Raw genomic sequence first — 25,751 nt, 5'->3', positions numbered from 1 at the left:
ATACGACCTCCACACTGAGGTGTTGACGGATCTACACTCTGGCCACGCCTACCATGTAGGATGGATAGAGATTGTACAATCCACCTCTAGTGCCACGAGCATCGAAGATCAACAGAAAATGATCTGTAATGTTATCCATGGCATTATTCAATCAGAAAGGCAAAACCGAGGGGTAAATATACTCTCAACTGGCCCCATGAGATTTCTGGATACGAGCAAGGCTCAACAGCCTACTCTATCACAAATGGAGACTCCTCTAATGAGCCCCATGGACCCATCTTACGTCATTTCACCTGGGGTCTCTATGCAATCTGAGCCTCCGAGCGAAAACTTTAGCTTCCCTAGCTTGGCTCAACCCTCTATTAAGAAAAACCCAGTGCTCACTCCAGGGATAAGCCTGACAGAGAATGTACCGATGACATCTACGGTTAGCGCAGTGCCACTACCTAGTGTCGTAGTACCTAATATGGGGCCTCGACCGTATGTGCCTCTAGCCCCTTATGCACACATGGCCCCCACACCTCCAATAGTACCACTTGCTTATGCTCCTCGAGTGCCGCTCCCTAGCCCTTATCCGAGTGGACCTATGCCCGGTTATGTTCCATATCCTGCATCATCCACACATATGCCAAGACCGGCACCCGTCCCTCTCCCACATATGATTCCAAGAGTACCTCCACCGGCCCTGCCTCCTCACATAGGTGACTTGGCAGCGTTTGCTCAAACCATAGGTCGATCTATCGCGGAAAATATGCGTCACGCATCTGATAGAGAGCCTAGAAGTAAGGCAGTACAAATTGCCAAACTCACGCAAAAATTCAATGGGGACGAAGATGCTAGAAAACACATTGAAGTGTTTGAACAAGTATGTGATTCCTTAGGGGAACGCAACGAACTACATAAGTGCAATGCCTTAAGCTTGACATTAAGTGGGAAGGCTGGAGATTGGTATAGGACCCTAAGGGTGGACGAGAAAACAATCTACCCTACCCTTCGAAGGTTGTTTCTAAAGGAGTACATACGAGAAGGTGTGCTTTGGGGTGTAGCATCTCAGCTACAAAAGGCCGAACGTAAGGAAGGAGAGTCAGTAAGGGACTTCATTAGTCGTCTAAAGCACTTAAACTCTCGTTGCCCTGTAAATGAGCGCTTCAACAATAACCAACTGCTGGATCGATTCATTCGAGGGTTGAGGAATGAAGGAATCTATAATGGACTAGTGATTAGAGGTATCACAACCTGGGAAGATGTCACTGCCAATGCAATCCAACTAGAGGACAACTTGATGATAGCAGGCATGAGGGTGTCTACTGACACGAGATCCACTAGCTCACAATCCATTGAGTATGAACCCATGATTGCAAAGCCCATTGCCAATGAGCCAAAGGTATTTGATACATTCTTGATAGACCTCACCAAGGCAATCCAAGAGTCTCTTAAGGATAATCGACCCCCTAAAAATAGTCACATGTATCCAAGAAGGGAGCAACAATGGTGTTCCATTTGCTTAGGTCCACATAGCACTAGTGAGTGCCCTACGTTTAGAGTAAAATTTAATGGAACTTGCAACGCATGTGGTAGGTATGGTCACCAAGCTAAGGATTGTTTAATGATCAAACGTATGATGACAAATAGACCACCTGTAGCCTGGACGGATGCGCCTCGAGCTCCTGTATTGATTCCTACTCCACCTGTTGAGCAACTACCACAACACATTGTCCCTAGATCTCAAAATGTTGTACAAGCTACACCGCTACCACCTCCTGTGCTAGGACCGCAGCCCCCGCATCCAAGAGTCGCCCCTATGAACCAAGTGGGTTGCGAGCCATCAAATGCTTATCCAGATGGCTGTGAGGAGAAAATAGACACTAGTATTGCCTACGGACTTGATACATTGAAAGAGTGTCCTATATACTACATGGAAGATTGTTGGGGACAAGTCAAGCTGGTTTATCAAGCTGCTGCTCTCGCATCCAGAGGTCAAAATATCAACACCCAGGCTAGGAGGCCACCTCTTCAATGCTACGAGTGTGGTGGACCACATCGAGTAGCGGAGTGCCCTATTAGGCTAGAAAAGAATGTTGCACATATGCAAATAAATCAAGGGAGCACGTCTGCAATGCCAATACTCACATGTAGTCGTTGTGGCATAGATCACTTGATTGCCCAATGCCCCTATAACCCAAATGCGCCTAAAATCACACCCCTAAATTTGGTCGAAATTGCTAGTGTGGCATCGCCAATACCACCCGTCGCACCCCCTTATGCGATTACATGGTCCATGCTTCAAGAGCCAGGCCATATCCTCGAAGAGAGAGATACCACTTCAGTTATCCAAGCAAAGAAAAAGAAGACACGAAGGAAGAAGTCGCAGAATACGAAAAATTCAAAGCCAAGTTCCAAAACAAACATAGGAACAGGAGATGACCCCGTGTATATGAATGACCTCCAGGATGATTCAGATTCAGTCGAGACAATGGAGACTAGAACCAATACCACAAAGGGAAAGACCGACAAAGAAAACCGTAACATGGAACCAAATGAAAACCGAATAAGAGAAAATCATAAAGAGCCTCTGAAAACACCACAAGTGTTTCCAAATCCAATCCAGGACCCCCAAGATAAACCGCAGGGGCAAAAAGGGAAGAATCGTAAAAAGAAGATTGGGACGTACCCAAACCCAGTAGACGAGATTGAGCAGGTGAAACATCTAAGAGGTTTAGTGGAGGAGACTCAAAGGAAACTAGAACCAGAACCCATGCAGGTCAAAATTCATGACACAGTGTTTCCCACGCAAGTTCATCCACCCCACATGAACCATAGACCGTTAGCCATATCTAGTATCATCCAAGAAGGGAGTGAGGACGCGACATCAGAAAGTGAGCATACACCTTTCTTGTTGGAAAGGATGTTTAACGAAGGAATACCTGATCCCATTGAGGAATATGAGATTCCATCCTCACCAGTTCCTAGTCAAGGACCTACACCCTGCAAAACGCCAATGAATGTTGCCAAACTAGTGGACTTCATGTCTTCTGAGGTCCGAACCATGATCATAGCAAAGCTGTATGGAGATCCTGAGTTATTCCTTGCACTTCGAGCATTCCTTAACGGAGAGCTACGAACGGGATTACCGCAGTTTGCGCAACCAAATAGGCCTGACTCGATTATGATTGATGAGGAAAATCATGTGCAATCACTTGACTTAGATGGACAAGAGTCTGTGATCGAGGTACCCATTAACGAATTAGGGCAGTATTTTGAAGGCGACGAGTCTAATGCGACCCTACCCATCACTACCAAGGGATTAACTATAAAGGGAATTCTTGATGGGTGTGCGGGAGTTAGCATCGTTACAAAAGATTGTTGGGAATCCATGGGAAAACCCCGCCTCAGTGTTACTAACATTGTGGTAAAGATGGCAAATGGTACCATAGCCAAACCTATGGGGATGCTCAAGGATCTTAAGATCAAAGTTCTAGGACACAAGGTACGACATACGTTCATTGTAATGGATTTCAGGATTTTAGGACGACCATTCATGAGGGAAGCACAAATGGTTCATGATTGGTCTAAAAATCATGTCTATTTGCAATTCCAAGACTCTGTCCTTAAAGTGGATTTGGTGACTGGTAAGGTACACCCCTTAGGGAGTAAAACCATTATTGATCATCGCTCTGACACCACAGTTCACTCGGCCCCAGTACAATATTGTTACACTTGTAAAAAGGATACAGACATTGGCCAAGATTCTCCTTATATGGATATCCTACCTGGGATGACTGAATCAGACAATGTGGATTGGGTCCACCTAGCATCAACCATAGACACTTGGGAAAATAGAGGGACGACCTGGGTAACACCTGAGGGGGATGAAATGCCTATACCCTTAAATATGCTACAAGCAATGCATATCGCTTCTGACAAGACTCATCCTAATGTAACAAAGAAAACATACAAGTGGGTCCCTAAAGCTTCCTTAGCGACCATAGCTAGTGCTAAAAAATAGAAGCCTTGTAAGAAACGTACCACTCGCTCCAAGAAAAGTAAGAAAATGTTGCGATGGATCCCTAAACGACTATTGGAAGCCCAAGGCTACTATCAAGGAAATGATCAAATCTGGGTGCCAAAACGTAGATTGTGCTCTTACCTATCACCTGACCCAAGTGAGCCCAATCCCGTAGCTCCAAAACGAATCAATAATCGTGGAAAGAAAAAAATCATAGAATGCTACACACCCGCTCCCGAGCTAGTTTGGGTACCAAAGAAAGAACGATTTGCTCCACCTAGCTCAGGAAGGGGGGAGTCCCATGAAGCTTCTAGCTCCTCATGTAATACATCCATAGAGGTAAAAGCTTCTACACCGCCTCCATCTATAGTAGTGGACCTCCATGAAGCTACAAAAGAATCCACACCTCCCAGTGTTCACGAATCACCTAATGAACCACTTCAAGTTCGATCCTGGGAGAGTACCTTACCACCGTTGCAACTTGACGAGGCACCTAGGGTAATAGAAAACTACTGGCAAAAATCCTCACCTATTACCAACTGGAACAATTGGTTTCAAATGGTGACAAGCTCATTTCAAACGGTATGATCTACCCAAGGAAGGGGGGAGTGTTTGCTGACATCCATTATTCACTTGCTTCCCTCTCAACCTTTCTCCCTGACCTCTCAATCACCCATCTTAGGGAATGTACATATAAAGCTGTATACTCACAAAAAACAAAAAAATAAAGAGCAAGAGCAATTAGCAAACAAGTATGCACAATAAAAGTCAAAACATTGACTCAGACCTACACATGTCACATCTGGTACAGTGAAACAGAAACCTATGCCATAAAACACCTTTGATCCTCATCACTTGAGTGATGGAGGGTAGGTAAGATTAGTACGATAGGAGTGTTTCTGTTTTAGAGTTGAGAGATTAGCGAAGTTATCTTTTCCCACTAATGTGCCTCCTGGAGGTATTCCTTTTGTTTCCTAGTGTGTACAGGAGCGTGTTGCTATTGATAGGATTTGGACTTTCATGGAACCTTCAAATCAAGCACGACCATCAACACAAACAGGTGTTTCTTGTCCATTAGCATTGCCCTTATCTTTTTGCATCCATGTTTGTCTGCTTTGATTGTGATTGGTAGCATAATATTCAGCGCATTGGCTTAGTATCAAACATTTAATTCAATGTAATGTTTTGTCATAATCACTTGTCTAGGTGTAAAAATCAAGCAGTCCGACTAAGCTAGTTTGACCAAGCTAGGTATTAGAAATCTTCTCTTAATACCATGGGGAATGCCTTCCTAATAAACAATGGTTACTTAGGTTCTTAATCCGATTTAGGCAGCATTGTATGAAATGTACTAGGGCTTTCTAGTGGGCTTAACCCTATTGACCTTTAGCTTAAGTATTATAAAGGGAGTTTACTAATGTGATGAGCCTGGGGAGGGTAACAATGTTATATGACCCCCCAAAGTTACAAAATTAAAATGCTGAAAATGAACAAACAAAAAATCAAAGTGCCACAATGTAAAATTTTAAGCTGGAAGAGAAATCTCAGCTTGATTTGGTACTTCACTCACATGTATTGCCTATGGTACTAGATCCCTAGAGGTTCCCAGTGTGGGCGCTTTTCCTTGAAAAGCAAAAAACCCAAGGCATACAAAATAAGCACACACATCATAATTGAATCAATGTGACAAGACTTTGGGGGGTCAAAGAAAAAGTAATCAGTCAGGCGATGATTTCATGAGAAATTCCTTTTATGGTAGCTTAACTACAAGGTTTTCTAGATATAGCATCTAGTCAGCCCTCGAACATCAATACTTGGCTCTCGCGATTAAACAACTTAATTGACCACTGAAAATTAAGAAGCTTACCCATGGTATTAATATTCGATCTCTAGTGCCTTTCGACCGTCAAATTAGCGACCCCAGACTTGTTTAATTTTTTACCTTTACATCTGTTTATGCATTTGATTACATTGCAATTTAATGTTCATTGCTATCAAATTGTTTGAAATTCTTTGACCAATCAATGTGTCTACCTAAAACTGCATATGCTTTTTAAGAGAATGCAATTACTGTGCCAATGTTGTTTGATTTTGCAGTGACTGAAGAAGGCTAAGGACATTCATCTCGAATGCTCTTCCACCTCGACGAACCAGCTTCAACTCAATAGCTTCCGGGGACGGAATCTACATCAGGAAGGGGGGCATGTTAACCCTCACGGCACACAGACATCCTATGATCTATAAACGTTGTATTATTTAGAGTCAGGTACCGGGCTTGTCGGTCCAATAGGAAAAGGGTAAGAGTGATCGCCGATGAGAGGCGCACTTTAACTTGGACATTCAAGGGATTAGTTGGTTAAGCATGGGCGCCCAAGTGTGAATGGGGTGAGCTCCTATAAAAGCCAACTAAACCTAATTTTTACTCATTCTCTCATTTGTGCAAGTGAAGAGTGGTCTTGCTCCATCTCCATCTTCTTCTTCTTCACCTCCTTGTGTGTGTGTGTGTGTGTGAGAGAGAGAGAGAGAGAGGGAGAGTGTGTGTGCGATCGAGCATTACAAAGGCACGACGGCGGCGAAGCGGTTGAGCGCGGCACGACTGCAGCTTCTTCTTCATCGCGGCGAGGAATCCACCACGAAGGCGAGCGTAGAGCGGTGAGTGACACACCCTTTGTTTTCTTGAGCTTGCTAGTTTAGGCTTGTTGTGTGCTTGGAGCCGTTTGTGGCTCGCACACGGTGTATTGGCAAGTCCCTTGCTTCGACACTGCGGCAAGGAGCGCACAACAACCTTCGAAGGGTAGGGTAGATTGTTTTCTCGTCCACCCTTAGGGTCCTATACCAATCTCCAGCCTTCCCACTTAATGTCAAGCTTAAGGCATTGCACTTATGTAGTTCGTTGCATTCCCCTAAGGAATCACATACTTGTTCAAACACTTCAATGTGTTTTCTAGCATCTTCGTCCCCATTGAATTTTTGCGTGAGTTTGGCAATTTGTACTGCCTTACTTCTAGGCTCTCTATCAGATGCGTGACGCATATTTTCCATGGTAGATCGACCTATGGTTTGAGCAAACGCTTCCATGTCACCTATGTGAGGAGGCAGGGTCGGTGGAGGTACTCTTGGAATCATATGTGGGAGAGGGACGGGTACCGGTCTTGGCATATGTGTGGATGATGCAGGATATGGAACATAATCGGGCATAGGTCCATTCGGATAAGGGCTAGGGAGCGGCACTCGAGGAGCATAAGCAAGTGGTACAATTGGAGGTGTGGGGGCCATGTGTGCATAAGGGTCTAGAGGCACATACGGTCGAGGCCCCATATTAGGTACTACGACACTAGGTAGTGGCACTGCGCTAACCGTAGATGTCATCGATACATTCTCTATTAGGCTTATCCCTGGAGTGAGCACTGGGTTTTCCTTAATAGAGGGTTGAGCCATGTTAGGGAAGCTAAAGTTGTCGCTCGGAGGCTCAGATTGCATAGAGACCCCAGGTGAAATGACGTAAGATGGGTCCATGGGGCTCATTAGAGGAGTCTCCATTTGTGATAGAGTAGGCTGTTGAGCCTTCCTCGTATCCAGAAATCTCATGGGGCCAGTTGAGAGTATATTTACCCCTCGGTTTTGCCTTTCTGATTGAATAATGCCATGGATAACATTACAGATCATTTTCTGTTGATCTTCGATGCTCGTGGCACTAGAGGTGGATTGTACAATCTCTATCCATCCTACATGGTATGCGTTGCGAGAGTGTAGATCCATCAACACCTCAGTGTGGAGGTTGTATGTCCAATGATCATTAATGAACAATCCTTCTAGAGTCGACGTGTTAACGGTTTCTTGTGAGGTAGAAGCAATGTTGCTCCCCGTGGTTTTACTTGTCACCAACGGTACTCTAGAGGGAACTTCTGAAGGAGGCAGCTCAACAGGGCCTTCTTGGTAAGAAGTTGGCAGGATATCCACATGGACACTCTTTGGGGGTGTGGGGTCCACGTGCGATGTGAAAGGAGAGTCCACTTCCCCACCCCCTTCGTGTGCTTCATTTGCATCAGGTTTCGAGCGAGTAGCTCTACCTAATGTTTCCATGAAACGGCTAAACATACTAGTACTAGGCTGTGGAGCTTCGGGAGGTGCATGGCCTTCTCTCTCAGTGTTTTGGGTAGGGTATGCTTCCATGATTTTTAAGTCGGAGGAGGAATCACTAGCGGCTATTTTATGGTCTTGGGTGGTGCTACCTTGTGTCCCCGCTGAGGGTCTAGAGCCTATCGTGGATGGGTAATGGGTGTCTGTATGAACAGAGGCACTCTCAATATGCTCGTGTTCTAGCACCCGCCCAGAGCGTAAGTGCATGTGCTTTTGATACCCTAAGGTGTCAAAAAGCTGCTCTAGGAGGCCTTGTGACTAGTTTTTTGCGTGTTTTTTGTTTGTTTTTTTGCTAGATTTTTTAGAGCGTGTCGTGGAATGGGCCGTGTGATAGCTCGAAACGAGCGTATCGCTAGGAGGGACGCGCTCTGCTTTACAGCCCACCGTTTGGTTCTATTTTGCTCCAAAAAAGCCCGAAACAGTCTTTTCCTAGCTAGGGAACTAGGCTCTAAATAGCAATTCTAAAGGTGCAAGTGGGAAGAGAAGGGAGGAGAGTGGAGGACTTGTCCCACATGCTCTCATTCCCTCTTGAGGGAGTAGGGTATATATATAAGAGTGAGTCTAGTATATATCATAGGACTGAGGCCTGAGGCCTGTGGGCTTGGGCTTGGGCTTGGGCTTGGGGAAATGATCCCGATCCCGATCTACCTTTTATACAAACCAACCCGTCCGTTTTTATACTCACGTTTTTTATTTTCAAAAAATTTAACCGCCTCCTCGCTCGCGTTTTTATTTTCCGAATTTTTTTTATTTTTTATTTTTATTTTTTTTTAATGCAGAAAATACAGAAATTGAAAATGCAGAAATGCAGAAATTGAAAAAACGCAAGAAATGCAGAAAATTGAAAAAGTGCAAAAAATGCAGAGAATTGCAGAATTTGGAACTTGACAGAAAATTTAATCATAGAAAACGCAAAAAATGCAGAAAATGCAGAAATTCAAACTTGACAGAACCAGGAAATGCAGAAAATGCAAAAATTGAAACTTGACAGAAAACGTAGAGAACGCAGAAAACGGAAATCTCCACACAACTACACACACTCATTCCCTGCCTTTCCTATGATAGAAATTGCACCACAAGAAACTGTAAAGTGCTAACCGAGCTTAGTGTAGGGCATATCCCCGGCAGCAGCGCCAAAAATGTGCGCTCCTTGCCGCACTGTCGAAGCAAGGGACCTGCCAATACACCGTGTGCGAGCCGCAGACGGCTCCAAGCACACAACAAGCCTAAAATAGCAAGCTCAAGAGAGCAAAGGGTGTGTCACTCACCGCTCTACGCTCGCCTTCGTGGTGAATTCCGCGCCGCGATGAAGAAGAAGCTGCAGTCGTGCCGCGCTCAACCGCCTCGCCGCCATCGTGCCTTCGTAATGCTCGATTGCACACACACTCTCCCTCTCTCTCTCTCTCTCTCACACACACACACACACACAAGGAGGTGAAGAAGAAGAAGATGGAGATGGAGATGGAGCAAGAGCACTCTTCTATTGCACAAATGAGAGAATGAGTAAAAATTAGGTTTAGTTGTCTTTTATATGAGCTCACCCCATTCACACTTGGGCGCCCATGCTTAGCCAACTAATCCCTTGAATGTCCCAGTTAGAGTGCGCCTCTCATCGGCGATCACTCTTACCCTTTTCCTATTGGTCCGACAAGCCCGGTACCTGACTCTAAATAATACAACGTTTATAGATCATAGGGTGTCCGTGTGCCGTGAGGGTTAACAAGTTTTATTAAAGTAAACTAATTGTAATAGATCACCTGAAAAGCGCTGTGAAGCTAGTGTCACTCCATCCAAACTTTGCCTGCATGTTGAGAAGAACCAGGAGTGCTTTCAATCTAGACATACGTGCTCCATTATACAATGGCGTATCGGCTTCACTTTTCATATCATCATAGATAAGCCTTTCTGAATCCATGATCGTATCGATCATTTCATCAATCTTGGGCTCAAACATTGCCTCGTTGGGAATGTGCTCTGCATGATCATCCCCCGAGCTGTCAGAGGCTACATCTTGTGGCCTCACATATGTTGCTTGGCCAAAGCGCCTGCGAACACGTCTATTGGATTGCAAGATTGCTGCTTGTTGGCCAGCGTCAGAGTCCGACGAGTTATAATTGGCAACAACTCGATCTATAATAGATGGATCGAACTCGCCAAATTTACGAACGTGCTGCAAAGAAACACGTCTTGTCCGTCGCACAACATGCTTGCATTGATTACAAGGACATAAGACCCTCGTTGAGAGATAGGTGTTTCGGTTGGACGGTCCCACATCCTCGTCACTACTCATAATGAGGATAAAAATCTTATAACCTGGACAACAAATTTAATATTCTATTGGCATTCTTCGTCTTCTCTCTCTCTCTCTCTCTCTCTCTCTCTCTCTCTCTCTCTCTCTCTCTCTCACACACACACACACACACACACACACACACACATTCTCTAGTCATGTCTAATCCCCGCACACCTCGGTCTAGAGGTGCACGGATATCAGAACCACCGGGTTATAATCTCGGCTTTATTGGTCAATACCTATATTTGTGGGTACAACAAATCTACAGACCCACGTCTACATGATACTGCATGTAGTGGACAAAACCCCTTTGCCTCTTCTCTAGCTGTAGCACTTCACAGCATCTTAACCTAAACCGTAAGTAATTCTTGCGTGGACTCGATCTAACGTAAATAAACGTAAATCTAACTAAAAATAAACCTAAATCTAATTTAACGTAATTCTACATCTAACCTAATCTTTAACGTCTTTTGGGATAGTTTCCTACGACGTTAAAACTCTCTTCTTCTTGTGTGTGTGTGTGTGTGTGTGTGTGTGTGTGTGGGTAAACCTAAATAAACCTAAGTCTAATCTAATATAACATAAATCTAAATCTAACGTAAATTATGTTATATTAAAAACAAAGAACTAAACTAACAGGGATTATAAGAACCTTAAAATTGATTTAACACATAATTTTTCACATAACTCGGTAAGAGTTGGCATTCTCATCACTAAAGATGTGAGAGTTAACTTCCGGCGGTGACGCTGCCTCATCTCCATCCACATCTGACGACAGCAATTGGCCCTTTGGACCGTTCTTGCTCTTGTTACTAACTTTGAAGTTGCTGTTGAATGACTAGAGGTTGTCTAGATGGTCATTGTCGGGGACGTAGTGACTCTTGCCGCCCTGAAGATCCACCTTCTTCCCTATCTTCTGAAGACATTTCACCAATACTTTTGGATCGATGAAGCCCACCATGAGTGAAGGCAGCAATACCCTATATTCCATTGAGGGCTTTCTTCACCCGCTTCATGCAGGCATCGCAGTCTATGGAGACCTAAATCTAATCTAATATAACGTAAATCTAAATCTAGCATAAATAAACGTAAATCTAACTAAAAATTAAACCTAAATCTAATCTAATTTAACTTAAATAAACCTAAATCTAATTTAACCTAAGTCTACATCTAACCTAATCTTTAACGTCTTTTAGGATAGTTTCCTACGACATTATAACTCTCTTCTTCTTGTGTGTGTGCGCGTGTGTGGATGTGTGTGCCAATAAAAAGAGATAAATGGTATAACCTTTCTATCACCCATGCCAAGTATGATAGATTGGTTATGCCATTTCCCTCTTGAATAATAGGTCTTGAGTTCAACTCCTCGTCGGCTAGATCTTTAGGTCTTTTAATTTTAATTAGTTTCCTACGACGTTAAATTAGTTTCTCTCTCTTTCTCTCTCAATGTCTGTGCATTTTTTTGTTTATGCATGTTTTCTCTCTCTTTTCCTCTCTCAATGTGTGCGTTTTTTGTTTATGCATGTTCTCTCTCTCTTTTCCTCTCTCAATGTGTGCGTTTTTTGTTTATGCATGCTCTCTCTCTCTTTTCCTCTCTCAATCACTACAAGAGGCTATTCATATTAGCGACGCTCACACAGCGACGCTCAAAAAAAAATTTCCCGACGTCGCTATGAGCGTCGCAAATTTACAAAGAAATTTGCGACGCTCATAGCGACACCGGCTGGGCTAAAAAAATAACCGAGCGCGCCCAAAAACTCAGATCTCAGATCTAAGTTTTTCGGCGCCCTCAAGCAAGGAGCAGGTAACGCTCTCCCTCTCTCTCTCTCTCTCTCTCTTTTTCTTCCCCACACACACACGAGGAGAGGAAGGAGAGCCAGGTATGCTCCTTCCCTCTCCTCATTCTCATGTTCCCTTTCCCTCTTTCTCTCTCCCTCTCTCTCTCTCTCTCACACACACATACACACACACACATAGTGTTTTTGAGAGAGAGAGAGAGAGAGAGAGAGAGAGAGTACAAACAAAAACAAAAACGTACACACACATACATAAACAAAGAATGCACACACACATTGAGAGAGGAAAAGAGAGAGAGAGCATGCATAAACAAAAAACCCACACATTGAGAGAGGAAAAGAGAGAGAGAACATGCATAAACAAAAAACGCACACATTGAGAGAGGAAAAGAGAGAGAAAACATGCATAAACAAAAAAACGCACAGACATTGAGAGAGAAAGAGAGAGAAACTAATTTAACGTCGTAGGAAACTAATTAAAATTAAAAGACCTAAAGATCTAGCCGAGGAGGAGTTGAACTCAAGACCTATTATTCAAGAGGGAAATGGCATAATCAATCTATCATACTTGGCATGGGTGATAGAAAGGTTATACCATTTATCTCTTTTTATTGGCACACACATCCACACACGCGCACACACACAAGAAGAAGAGAGTTATAACGTCGTAGGAAACTATCTTAAAAGACGTTAAAGATTAGGTTATATATAGACTTACATTAAATTAGATTTAGGTTTATTTTTAATTAGATTTACGTTTATTTACGCTAGATTTAGATTTACCTTATATTAGATTAGATTTAGGTCTCCATAGACTGCGATGGCTGCATGAAGCGGGTGAAGAAAGCCCTCAATGGAATATAGGGTATTGTTGCCTTCACTCATGGTGGGTTCCGTCGATCCAAAAGTACTGGTGAAATGTCTTCAGAAGATAGGGAAGAAGGTGGATCTTCAGGGCGGCAAGAGTCACTACATCCCCGACACAATGACCATCTAGACAACCTCTAGTCATTCAACAGCAACTTCAAAGTTAGTAACAAGAGCAAGAACGGTCTAAAGGGCCAATTGCTGTCGTCAGATGTGGATGGAGATGAGGCAGTGTCACCGCCGGAAGTTAACTCTCACATCTTTAGTGATGAGAATGCCAACTCTTGCCGAGTTATGTGAAAAATTATGTGTTAAATCAGTTTTAAGGTTCTTATAATCCCTGTTAGTTTAGTTCTTTGTTTTTAATATAACATAATTTACGTTAGATTTAGATTTATGTTATATTAGATTAGACTTAGGTTTATTTAGGTTTACCCACACACACACACACACACAAGAAGAAGAGAGTTTTAACGTCGTAGGGAACTATCCCAAAAGACGTTAAAGATTAGGTTAGATGTAGACTTACGTTAAATTAGATTTAGGTTTATTTTTAGTTAGATTTACGTTTATTTAGATTTACTCTTATTTACGTTAGATCGAGTCCACACAAGACTTACTTACGGTTTAGGGTTTAGAGTTAGACGAATAGTGAAAAGATCTACTGTGAAAAGATGTTAAGATGTTGTGAAGTGCTACAGCTAGAGAAGAGGCAAAGGGGTTTTGTCCACTACATGGAGTATCATGTAGACGTGGCTGTGTAGATTTCTTGTACCCACAAATATAGGTATTGACCAATAAAGACGAGATTATAACCCGGTGGTTCTGATCTCCGTGCACCTCTAGACCGAGGTGTGCGGGGATTGGACATGACTAGAGAATGTGAGGTAACGAGAGAGAGAGAGAGAGAGAGAGAGAGAGAGAGATAAGACGAAGAATGCCAATAGAATATTAAATTTGTTGTCCAGGTTATAAGTTTTTTATCCTCATTATGAGTAGTGACGAGGATGTGGGACCGTCCAACCGAAACACCTATCTCTCAACGAGGGTCTTATATCCTTGTAATCAATGCAAGCATGATGTGCGACGGACAAGACGTGTTTCTTTGCAGCACGTTCGCGAATTTGGCGAGTTCGATCCATCTATTATAGATCGAGTTGTTGCCAATTATAACTCGTCGGACTCTGACGCTGGCCAACAAGCAGCAATCTTGCAACCCAATAGACGTGTTCGCAGGCGCTTTGGTCAAGCAGCATATGTGAGGCCACAAGATGTAGCCTCTGACAGCTCGGGGGATGATCATGCAGAGCACATTCCCAACGAGGCAATGTTTGAGCCCGAGATTGATGAAATGATCGAGATGATCATGGATTCAGAAAGGCTTATCTATGATGATATGAAAAGTGAAGCCGATACGCCATTGTATAATGGAGCACGTATGTCTAGATTGAAAGCACTCCTGGTTCTTCTCAACATGCAGGCAAAGTTTGGATGGAGTGACACTAGCGTCACAGCGCTTTTCAGATGATCTATTACAATTAGTTTACTTTAATAAAACTCTAAATGTATAATGATCTAATAGATTTTTACACGACTGTATCATATTTTTATGTTGTGTAGATTGCTGAAAGAGCACATACTACCAGCTGACAATGTGATGCCAGATTCCCGAGATGAAGCAAGAAAGATTTTGCGAAACTTGGGGATGGATTACAATTCTATCCACGCTTGTCCTAATGACTGCATTCTTTTCAGAGGGGAATACATAGACATGGAGAAGTGTCCGAAATGTGATTCCGAAAGATATCGAGTAGATCTCCACGGGACAAAAATTCCACAAAAGGTTTTGCGACATTTCCCTCTACTTCCTCGCATCCAGCATTTCTTCGAATGTAAGTCCATGGCCGCCCTAGCATCATGGCATGAGGAGAATAAATCTTCGGATGGTGTGCTACGAATTCCTGCAGATTGCGTAGCCTGGAAACATATAGATGGAACATGGTCGGATTTTGCCAGGGAACTCACTCACTTCCTGTGGTGGCGGAACTCACTTACTTCGGCACGCTGCAAGAGATTTTGAGGATCGATTACAGAGGATTTTTTTTCGACTTGTTCGACGTGCAATGGTTCAAGATAATCATGGAGGGTCGCAACGCTACTGTGCGTAGAGGAGAGTCTGGTTTTCTTGAGGTGGATTCTACTAAGAAATGGACTGACCTAAGAGACACTTTCGTACTACCCGAGCATTGTGAACAAGTAAGTATGTAAATAGTTAACATCCCCCTTTTACAAGTTATGTGCTTGAAAGCTCTCATGTAAGTTATGTGGCTCTGGCAGGTAATATTTCATCCTACAAAGTTTACATCAAACTGGTGGTACGTCATAGAGGTAGCCCCTCGTAGTGCAAGGACGTATGAAGGCTACCATGTGCCAATCACAACGGCATCAATGGAGGAGATCAGAGAAGATGCTCAATCAGAAGCCGCTGCGGTGGTGCCAGACGAGCATTAAGATGGTACTACTCTATATGGGGTGCATGCAGAGGAGCTACAAAATGAAACAGAGGATATGTGTTTAAACAGAGAGCTCTATATAGATCTAGGAAGTTATGCTGAGTTATGCAAGGATGAGAGAGAGATCTCTTAAAGCCACAAATATTGTATTTGAACAATTTTGCTCCGTGTTGTAAAAGCTCTGGCTCTCTAAGTACCTTCCATGGTGTATAACGCTCTTTTTTACTCGCGCTCACATCTTTTGATTGAAAATTGTGAGTTTTTGACTTGCCTCTTCTATCACTCAATTCATTGCGTCATTGTATTTATATGCGTCATTATGTCATTGTATTTAATGGTCTTTGCGTCATTGTCTACTCTATTCATTCAATATTAAGTTTAAACATTCGTGTGTTTAATGTAGGTATGGATGATGAGGAGTTTCTTTCTTCTTTGTCACCACAGCAGAGACAGTGGTACGTGGAGCGTCATCGCTCTGGCGCATCATCGCGCGTTCCTACTCCATCCGCATCTCCCTCTCTTTCGGAGCATTCGGCGCGCTCCGAAGCTTCGGCGTCGACGAGACGAGCTTCACACTCGTCTAGACACCGGCGCTCTAGTGGTGGCGGTGGCGGTTGTTGTGGGGATTCAGCCACCGATGCCTCCACACCGCCTCGTGTTCGACGAGGCTCTTTACCCTCCCCTTCTTTGCCCGCCCCCACACCAGCCACAGCATCGCCATCTACGCCAGGTTTTGCACGGCTGACTATTCCTAGAAGCTACACACCTCTACCTACTCCGCTAGGAGCCACCCCACTCGACACTCCTCGCTTCGGGGCCCAGACCCCGGTGGAGACACCTGACGTCCGTACCCCCATCGACACGCCGCTAGAGACCCCTGACGGGACACCCAGGTTCACGCGTCACCGGCCAGAGGGCTTGTCTTACTCCATCGACTTCAGCGGCGGCATCATCATGGATGATGACGGCAAGAAGGTGATCTCGCGCATGCGTGGTCTTTGCTCTCAGCTGTTTAGAAACTACATACTAAACAAATGGAGTGAAGTACCAAGTGATTTAAAAAACAGAGTCATCAGCATACTTCATGATGAGTTTCCCGTTCCAACACGGGATCAACGCTTCAATGAAGACCTGATGAAGATTCGAATGCGCGAATACTGCAAACACAAGCGTTCCGAAGTGCAAAAAGCAATCAAGAATGGGTGGAACACGCCAGATTGGCTGGCCAAAGAAGATTGGAAGAATGCGAAGAAAGCAGCGCGCGAGAATCCCGACAAGTGGAAGCAACAAAAGGATGCAGCCAGAGCGCGAGTAGAGGTAGGGAGCTCGCACCACTTGGGGAGCGGTGGATGGGCATCATTTGAGGCCGATTTTGTAAGTGTTTTCACATTGCTCTTTATGTTCGATAGTTTAGGGTTTATGAGTTTTTTAATTCTAACATAATGAAATCTTTGTATGTTTTGACAGTGGTCGATGACAGGACGTGATCCCACACCGTACGAGCGCGAGTACGCAGGCAGGAAGGGCTTAAACGCCCTGATGGACATTCTCAGTTCTTGCGGCGGCATGGTTAGTATTAGGGTTTACTCTTTTTTATTTTTTGTATTGTTTTATAAATGTCGTTATATGTTTATACTTACTGAAAGCTGTCTTATTGTCTTTTTTTGCAGAATCCGACAGATACGCCGCTTGGACGCGATGAGACGTCTGACTAGACGACGTCAGTTTAGCCGTAGCTAGATAGCATTAGTTTAGGGTTTCTCATAGCTTATGTATCATGAGACGGATTTTATACGTCTTTTTGAACCATGTATATTTTACATTTGTCACCGTAGTTCCTTTTGCCAATCAATTCTTTATGCCTATGATGTTGTACAATTGTCATTATTACATTTGCCAATCAATTCATTTTGCCTATGATGTGTACAATTGTCAATTTTGCAAACAATGCGTCTTGTGGGTGACTATTTTGGGTCTATTATCTACCCTTGCACTTTTTTAAAAAAGTGAATCAAGTACAATATGGTTGATGGGTGGCAGGGCATTCAATGCCCTGCCACCAAAAAAAAATTCTCTCGGGTGTCGCTATAACCGTCGCTATTTATGGCTCTGTAGCGTCGCTATGAGCGTCGCTATAGTCTTCTGTGTTAACGTCGCTATAACCGTCGCTATGAGCGTCTCTATATAGAGACGCTTATAGCGACATATATAGCGACGCTTATAGCGACGCATATAGAGACGCTCTCGTAGCGACGCTCGTAGCGACGGTTTTAGCGACGCCGGGGGTTATAAAAACCCAGTGTATTTCCGTCGCTAACAGCGTCATAAGAGCACACAGCCTCTTGTAGTGAATGTGTGTGTGCATTCTTTGTTTATGTATGTGTGTGTGCGTTTTTGTTTATGTTTGTACTCTTTCTCTCTCTCTCTCTCTCTCTCTCTCTCTCTCTCTCTCTCTCTCTCAAAAACACTATGTGTGTGTGTGTGTGTGTGTGTGTGTGTGTGTGTGTGTGTGTGAGAGAGAGAGAGAGAGAGAGAGAGGGAGAGAGAAAGAGGGGAAAGGAACATGAGAGTGAGGAGAGGGAAGGAGCATACCTGGCTCTCCTTCCTCTCCTCGTGTGTGTATGTGTGTGTGTGTGTGTGTGTGTGTGTGTGTGTGTGTGTGTGTGTGTGTGTGTGTGTGTGTGTGTGTCTGTGTGTGTGTGTGTGTGTGTGTGTGTGTGGAGAAGAAAGAGAGAGAGAGAGAGAGAGAGAGAGAGGGAGAGCGTTACCTGTTCCTTGCTTGAGGGCGCCGAAAAACTCAGATCTGAGATCTGAGTTTTTGGGCACTCTCTGTTATTTTTTTAGCCCAGTCGGCGTCGCTATGAGCGTCGCAAATTTACAAGTAAATTTGTGACGCTCATAGCGACGCCGGGAAATTTTTTTTTGAGCGTCGTTGTGTGAGCGTCGCTAATATGAATAACCTCTTGTAGTGATCGTACAATACATTCAGGGGGCTCTAACTTATTCATCATAGGGTGTAATGAGTCCTTAGACACATATATAATGGAGTGCTGCATGGATAAATAGGTGCAAAACTTCCTAGCACTTTTAAAAATAGCTAAACAAGCATGCTCTACCCAAGTATAGCGTGGCTCATCATCTAAAATCTTGCGAGTATAATATGCGTGTCATAAAGTTCGGCAATGCAACTAGACAAAACATATAGTGTGCAAGTGGAAAATAAGTGAAAAGGTTTAGAAGCATTGGTGGCTTAAGAATAGAAGCCTTAGTAAATGCACTTTTAAGAGAAGAAAAAGAGGTCTCTTGAGGTGTCCCCAAAATAAACTTTGGCTCAACTTCAAAAGTGGTAAACTAAGATGAGCCATATCTTTATTAAAACGGTTGATATGCTTAGCGGTCCCAAGAAAGCCTCTAACATGACGAACTGTAGTAGGTGCAAGAAAGGTGAGGATGGCCTCAACCTTTGTAGGATCCATAGCTATCACATGCTCACTAATAAGTCCCAATAAAATACCATAGGAGACTCCAAACACACATTTGTGAGCATTCAATGCAATGGACTTCTCTCGACACTTTTAAAACACATAATGGAGGGCTTTAATAAAATTTGCTTCAGTGGTCCCAAAGCCTATGTCGTCCATAAATATTTTGAGAAAGTCTATAAGATCATCACAAAAACTTTCATGCTTATATTTTTTATATGATGCACCAGCATTACATAGCCCAAATGGCATGGTAAAATTGGTTTAAAGCTTAACTTCATCAGCTACGGCCATCTGGTTGCGTGGGAGAACCCATCCATAAATCCATAAATCTCCCTCCCAACTAAAGCATCTAAAATTTGATCAATAAAAGGAAAAGGATAGTAGTCTTTGATTGTAGCCTTCTTAAGTTGTTTATAATCAACACATATACAAAGCTGCTTATTTTTCTTGGGTACAACAACAATACGGGAAACCCACTCAGTGTTATCCATGGGAAAAAATTGGCCCAGCCTCTAAAAGTTTTTTATCTCCATATAGACCCCTTCTCTATAATGCTCTAGAAATCTACACTGATGTTGACAAATGAGAACAACACCTGGTTTACGTGGGATGCGATGCACAACTAACTCGGGTGCGAAACCTTTCAACTCCGTGTAATCCCATGCAAAAATGTCATGGTACTCCCGACATAAACAAATAACCTCCTCCCTTAATCGTGACTCTAAAGAAGCTCCCAAAATCACAACTTTTCCTCCCTTTTATAGGAACCCTCACATTATCTTCCTCTCTAGCCAAAGGTGGAGTCTCCTCATCCTCATCAAGGGTAATCTCAATAGTATCAGGGTAAATACAATAAGAACTGGACGTACAAGAAGAAGTAGAACTACGATCATCATCAACACCACTCTCAATTTTTGAAGCAACACAGCGCTCGTGTAGAAGAAGGATAATGTGGGAGAATGTGCGCTCCTTGCCGCACTGTCGAAGCAAGGAACTTACCGATACACCGTGTGCGAGCCACAAATGGCTCCAAGCACACAACAAGACTAATCTAGCAAGCTCAAGAGAGCAAAGGGTGTGTCACTCACCGCTCTACGCTCACCTTCGTGGTGGATTCCTCGCCGCGATGAAGAAGAAGGTGCAGTCGTGCGGCGCTCAACCGCTTCGCCGCCGTCGTGCCTTCGTAATGCTCGATTGCACACACACTCTCCCTCTCTCTCTCTCTCTCTCTCTCTCTCTCTCTCACATACACACACACACGAGGAGGTGAAGAAGAAGAAGATGGAGATGGAGATGGAGCAAGAGCACTCTTCTATTGCACAAATAAGAGAATGAGTGAATTTTAGGTTTAGTTGTCTTTTATATGAGCTCACCCCATTCACACTTGGGCGCCCATGCTTAGCCAACTAATCCCTTGAATGTCCCAGTTAGAGTGCGCCTCTCATCGGCGATCACTCTTACCCTTTTCCTATTGGTCCGACAAGCCCGGTACCTGACTCTACCAAATACATAATACACGTCCGTCGTAGGTGATGGGGTGTCCGTGAACCGTGAGGGTTAACATGCCCCCCTTCCTGATGTAGATTCCGTCCTCGAAAGCTATTGAGTTGAAGCTCGTTTGTCGAGGTGGAAGAGCATTTGAGATGAATGTCCTTAGCCTTCTTCAGTCACTGCAAAATCAAACAACATTGGCACAGTAATTGCATTCTCATAAGTGATTAAAAAGCATATGCAGTTTTAGGTAGACAAATTGATTGGTAAAAGAATTTCAAACAACTTGTCAGCAATGAACATTAAATTGCAATGTAATCAAATGCATAAACAGATGTAAAGGTAAAAAGTTAAACAAGTCTGGGGTCGCTAATTTGACGGTCGAAAGGCACTAGAGATCGAATATTAATACCATGGGTAAGCTTCTTAATTTTCTGTGGTCAATTAAGTTGTTTAATCGCGAGAACCAAGTATTCATGTTCGAGGGCTAACTAGAGGCTATATCTAGAAGACCTTGTAGTTAAGCTACCATAAAAGGAATTTCTCATGAAATCATCGCCTGACTGATTACTTTTTCTTTGACCCCCCAAAGTCTTTTCACAGTGATTCAATTTTGATGTGTGTGCTTATTTTGTATGCCTTGGGTTTTTTGCTTTTCAAGTAAAAGCGCCCATACTGGGAACCTCTAGGGCTCTAGTACCATAGGAAATACATGTGAGTGAAGTACCAAATCAAGTTGAGATTTCTCTTCCAGCTAGGCACTTTGATTTTTTGTTTGTTCATTTTCAGCATTTTAATTTTGTAACTTTGGGGGGTCATATAACACTGATACACCTCCCCAGGCTCATCACACTAGTAAACTCCCTTTATAATACTTAAGCTAAAGGTCAATAGGGTCAAGCCCACTAGAAAGCCCTAGTACATTTCACACAATGCTGCCTAAATCGGATTAAGAACCTAAGTAACCATTAATTATTAGGAAGGCATTCCCCATGGTATTAAGAGAAGATTTCTAACACCTAACTTGGTCAAACTAGTTTGTCGGACTGCTTGATTTTTAAACCTAGACAAGTGATTATGACAAAAAATTACATTGAATTAAATGTTTGATACTAAGCAAATGCGGTGAATATTAGGCTACCAATCACAATTAAAACTGACAATCATAGATGCAAAAAAGATAAGGGGCAATGCTAATGGACAAGAAACACCTGTTTGTGTCGATGGTCGCGCTTGATTTGAAGAGTGAGTCGAGATAAAGATTCCATGAAGGTCCAAATCCTACCAATAGCAACACGCTCTTGTACACGCTAGGAAACAAAAGGAATACCTCCAGGAGGCACATTAGTGGAAAAAGGTACTAACACTTATTGAACACAATAAAAAACATAAGGAACCCTAACCTAATTATTTGCACTCCCCCTAGAGATTCAAGGGAATAGGATATTGTAGAGGTTGGGGGGAAACCCTAAGGCTAAACCCCTATCCTCGTCGTCCAGATAAACAAAGTCATCATCCATGAGACCATATGTGCCATCCGTGTAGTCGTGTAAATTTTCTTCTTCATCATAGGTGCCCATGTTTACTAAGAAGGTCACTAGATGCCTATAGTCATCTTGGTCAAAAGGGTAGACTTGTGCAATGGGAGAAACACTCTCTACTAAGTATGGATCAGACGTGGTCAAGAGACATATCAGCCATTCTAACTCCTCAAAATTCCTCTCACATGCTAGCGTACCTATCAAATCCCATTCACATGCAAGCACTGGAAAGACCATGTGAAATATTTGTGAAAAGTAACGAGGGTACCTCTCACCCAAGGCAGGAGTGGATGACTCTAGCGTACTAGCCATATCTGTACACGCAAATAGATGATGGTTAGAGTGCAAATATTACAAGGGTCGTGTTCTTGTGCATAATTTGTTTTTATGATTTGTGTTATGGCTCTTGCTCTTTTACTTTTTTATCTTGTTTTTGTGAGTATAAGGCTTTATATATACATTCCCTAAGATCGGAGATTAAGAGGTCAGGGAGAAAGGTTGAGAGGGAAGCAAGTGAATGATGGATGTCCACAAACACTCCCCCCTTCCTTGGGTAGATCATACCGTTTGAAATGAGCTTGTCACCCTTTGAAACCAATTGTTCCAGTTGGTAATAGGTGAGGATTTTTGCCAGTAGTTTTCTATTACCCTAGGTGCCTCGTCAAGTTGCAAGGGTGGTAAGGTACTCTCCCAGGATCGAACTTGAAGTGGTTCATCAGGTGATTCTTGAACACTGGGAGGTGTGGATTCTTTTGTAGCTTCATGGAGGTCCACTACTATAGATGGAGGCTGTGTAGAAGCTTTTATCTCTATGGATGTATTACATGAGGAGCTAGAAGCTTCATGGAACTCCCCCCTTCCTGAGCTAGGTGGAATAAATTGGTTTTGCCTTGGAGCCCAAACTAGCTCTGGACTAGGTATGTAGCATTCTGTGATCTTTCCCTTCCCACGGTCTGCCATTGGATTTAGCGTTACACTGTTTGACTCATATGGGTTTGTTGTCGATACGGAAGGACACATTTTACGTTTAGGTACCCAAATTTGATCATTTCCATCATAGTAGCCTTGGGCTTCTAATAGTTGTTTTGGAATCCATCGTGATTTGGTCTTGACTCTCCTAGGTCGCGCTCTTGGTTTTCCCGGGAATTTTTTTCTTGGAATGGATGGGAGGGTTGAGGTAGTTGGAAGTAAGGCCTTGGGGACCCATTGATATGTACTCTTAGGTCGTGCAGGTTAAGTACTTGCAATATTACTGCTTGTTGCAACTACAACTGTTGAAGTGCTAGATTCATGGGTAGCCGGCAAAGACGAGTTAACCACCTTGGCTTGTGAATGTTGGTTATCCTTCAACTTTGCTAGAGTTTGCAACGTAGGTGACTTTGCTTGAATGATAGGGGTAAGAGTCGGTGGTCGCGTCGTGACACTACCAGTATCCCAATCAATAGTGCATTTGGTTGCCAACATCCACGTGCGTCCTAGGTTTACGTTGCCTTCCATAGCTCCTGCGGGCATGACTAGAAACCTCTGAACTATGCTTCCATTTTCATAGACAACAAGGGTCTGAAGGACTCCAAGAATAGCAGTTTTCTTTTTATTAATGCCCTTGACTTGCATCGTACTCGGGGATAGGGTCGGTTTCCCTAATTGACACCAAACTCCATAGGATAACAAATTGTGTTTAGCTCCCGTATCTAATAAGGCATTGTATAGTACTTTCCCATAGGGGCTATTTAGCTCAATTGGGTATCATAGGGGTGGCTCAGATTCTAATGAATCGTCATCTGTGTCCTCGAAAAATGCTTGCGTGATTCCCAGATTAGCCTCTCGTTGGCGTCTAAGACGTTGTTGTCGTTCTCGAGCCTCAACTCTTGCTTGGATTTTTTAAAGCTCTGCTTGTTCCTTGGCAGCCTTCTTTTGATGGATGGCTTGCAACTCTTCCTGGCTTAGAGGATCATAATATCTTTTGAATTTACTCCCATTAAGGAATCCAATGGTTTCAACTCCATCTAGAGTCTCCACACAAATGGTACCTTGCGGAGTAATTTCACACACTCGATATGGTCCCTTACCAGCGTATTTCAATTTCTTCTTTTCATTACGTACCCCGTACATAAGAACTCTATCACCAACCTTGATGTCTTTATCCTTTAAATTGCTATCAAACCACTTCTTTCTCCTATCCTTCTCCACTAGAGCATTTCTCACAGCTAATTGCCTTTCTTCATCTAGCCTTTCCAGGATATATAATCGCTCCACTAAGGGGTTACCATCCCAACCTTCTTGAGAAGCTACTCGAAGACTAGGAATGACAAACTCCCATGGCATAACTGCTTCTTGGCCATACACCATCTTAAACGGTGTGCAATTAATAGCAACTTTATACGCAGTACGATAAGCCCATAAAGCTGATGTAAGCTTTAGGTCCCAATCAATGCGATGAGCCTCAACTGTCTTTGTCAAAATGGAGATGAGAGTTTTGTTGGTACTCTCAGCTTGGCCATTTGCTTGGGGATAATAGGGTGTAGACTTGTGGTGAGATATCATGAAGTTTGATGTGAGTTCTTTTATTACTTCATTTATAAAATGAGTTCCATTGTTGTTTTTGCATCCGCCTTTCGTGTTGCTTTTGCTTCAGCCCATTTGGTTACATAGTCGGTAGCGACAATGATATATCGTGATTGCGTGTTACGTGCAACCGGACTAATCGGTCCTACAAAGTCTAAGCCCCACTTTTCAAATGGTTGGGTTACCTTGATGGGATGTAGAGGCATCCTGTCCCTTCTTTGTGGCTTGTTGAAGCGTTGTCATTCATCACATCCCTTTGCAAAAAGTGATGCATCCTTAAACACAGTGGGCCACCAATAGCCTGACTGTAAGATCTTTCAGACAGTCAACTTTCTTGAAAAGTGACCACCAGCTACGCCCATGTGTGCCTCTTGTAGAATATATAAATACTCATCCTCGCGGGCACAGTGTCTAAGAACATCATCTTTTCCTCTCTTATAGAGAGTTCCAGCCAGTAAGCAATAGGGTTCGCATTCCTTGATTAATTTTCGAGCTATATCTTTTCGCAGTTCTTTGGGTGGAAAACCATTAACTAAGAAGTTAACAATCTTTTCACTCCATTCAGGCATTGTCTCAACAATGAACAAAGGAGTATCAGGCAATTCATCATCAACCCCCGTTGGAGCTTCGCCATTAGGGATACGAGATAAATGATCCGCCATGACATGTTTCCTCCCAGGCCTCACAACAACGGTGAAGTCAAACTCAAGAAGAATTAACAACCATCGTGTAATTCGACCTGTGGAACACGGCTTGTTTACCAAATATAGCAATGCTTGATGATCAACATAAAACACAAACTTGGTAGCAAGAAGGTAATAGTGAAATTTCTTTACTGCGTAAATCATAGCTAGACCTTCGCGCTCTGTAGTAGTGTAGTTCATCTCGGCATCCTTTAATTGGCGACTTGCAAAGCTAATAGGGTAGTCCAATTTATGTTCTCCTGGTTGAGTTAGAACACACCCAATAGAAAAATTTGATGCATCAATATGCACATGAAAAGGTACATTCCAATAAGGTGTTCGCAGGATTGGAGCACTTGTTAGGGCCTTCT

This window comes from Adiantum capillus-veneris, chromosome 29, assembly GCF_014529385.1.
Source record: "Adiantum capillus-veneris isolate H3 chromosome 29, ASM1452938v2, whole genome shotgun sequence".
NCBI classification, from domain to species: domain Eukaryota; kingdom Viridiplantae; phylum Streptophyta; class Polypodiopsida; order Polypodiales; family Pteridaceae; genus Adiantum; species Adiantum capillus-veneris.
The sequence above is the reverse complement of the archived record's forward strand: the minus strand, read 5'-3'. Positions refer to the sequence as shown.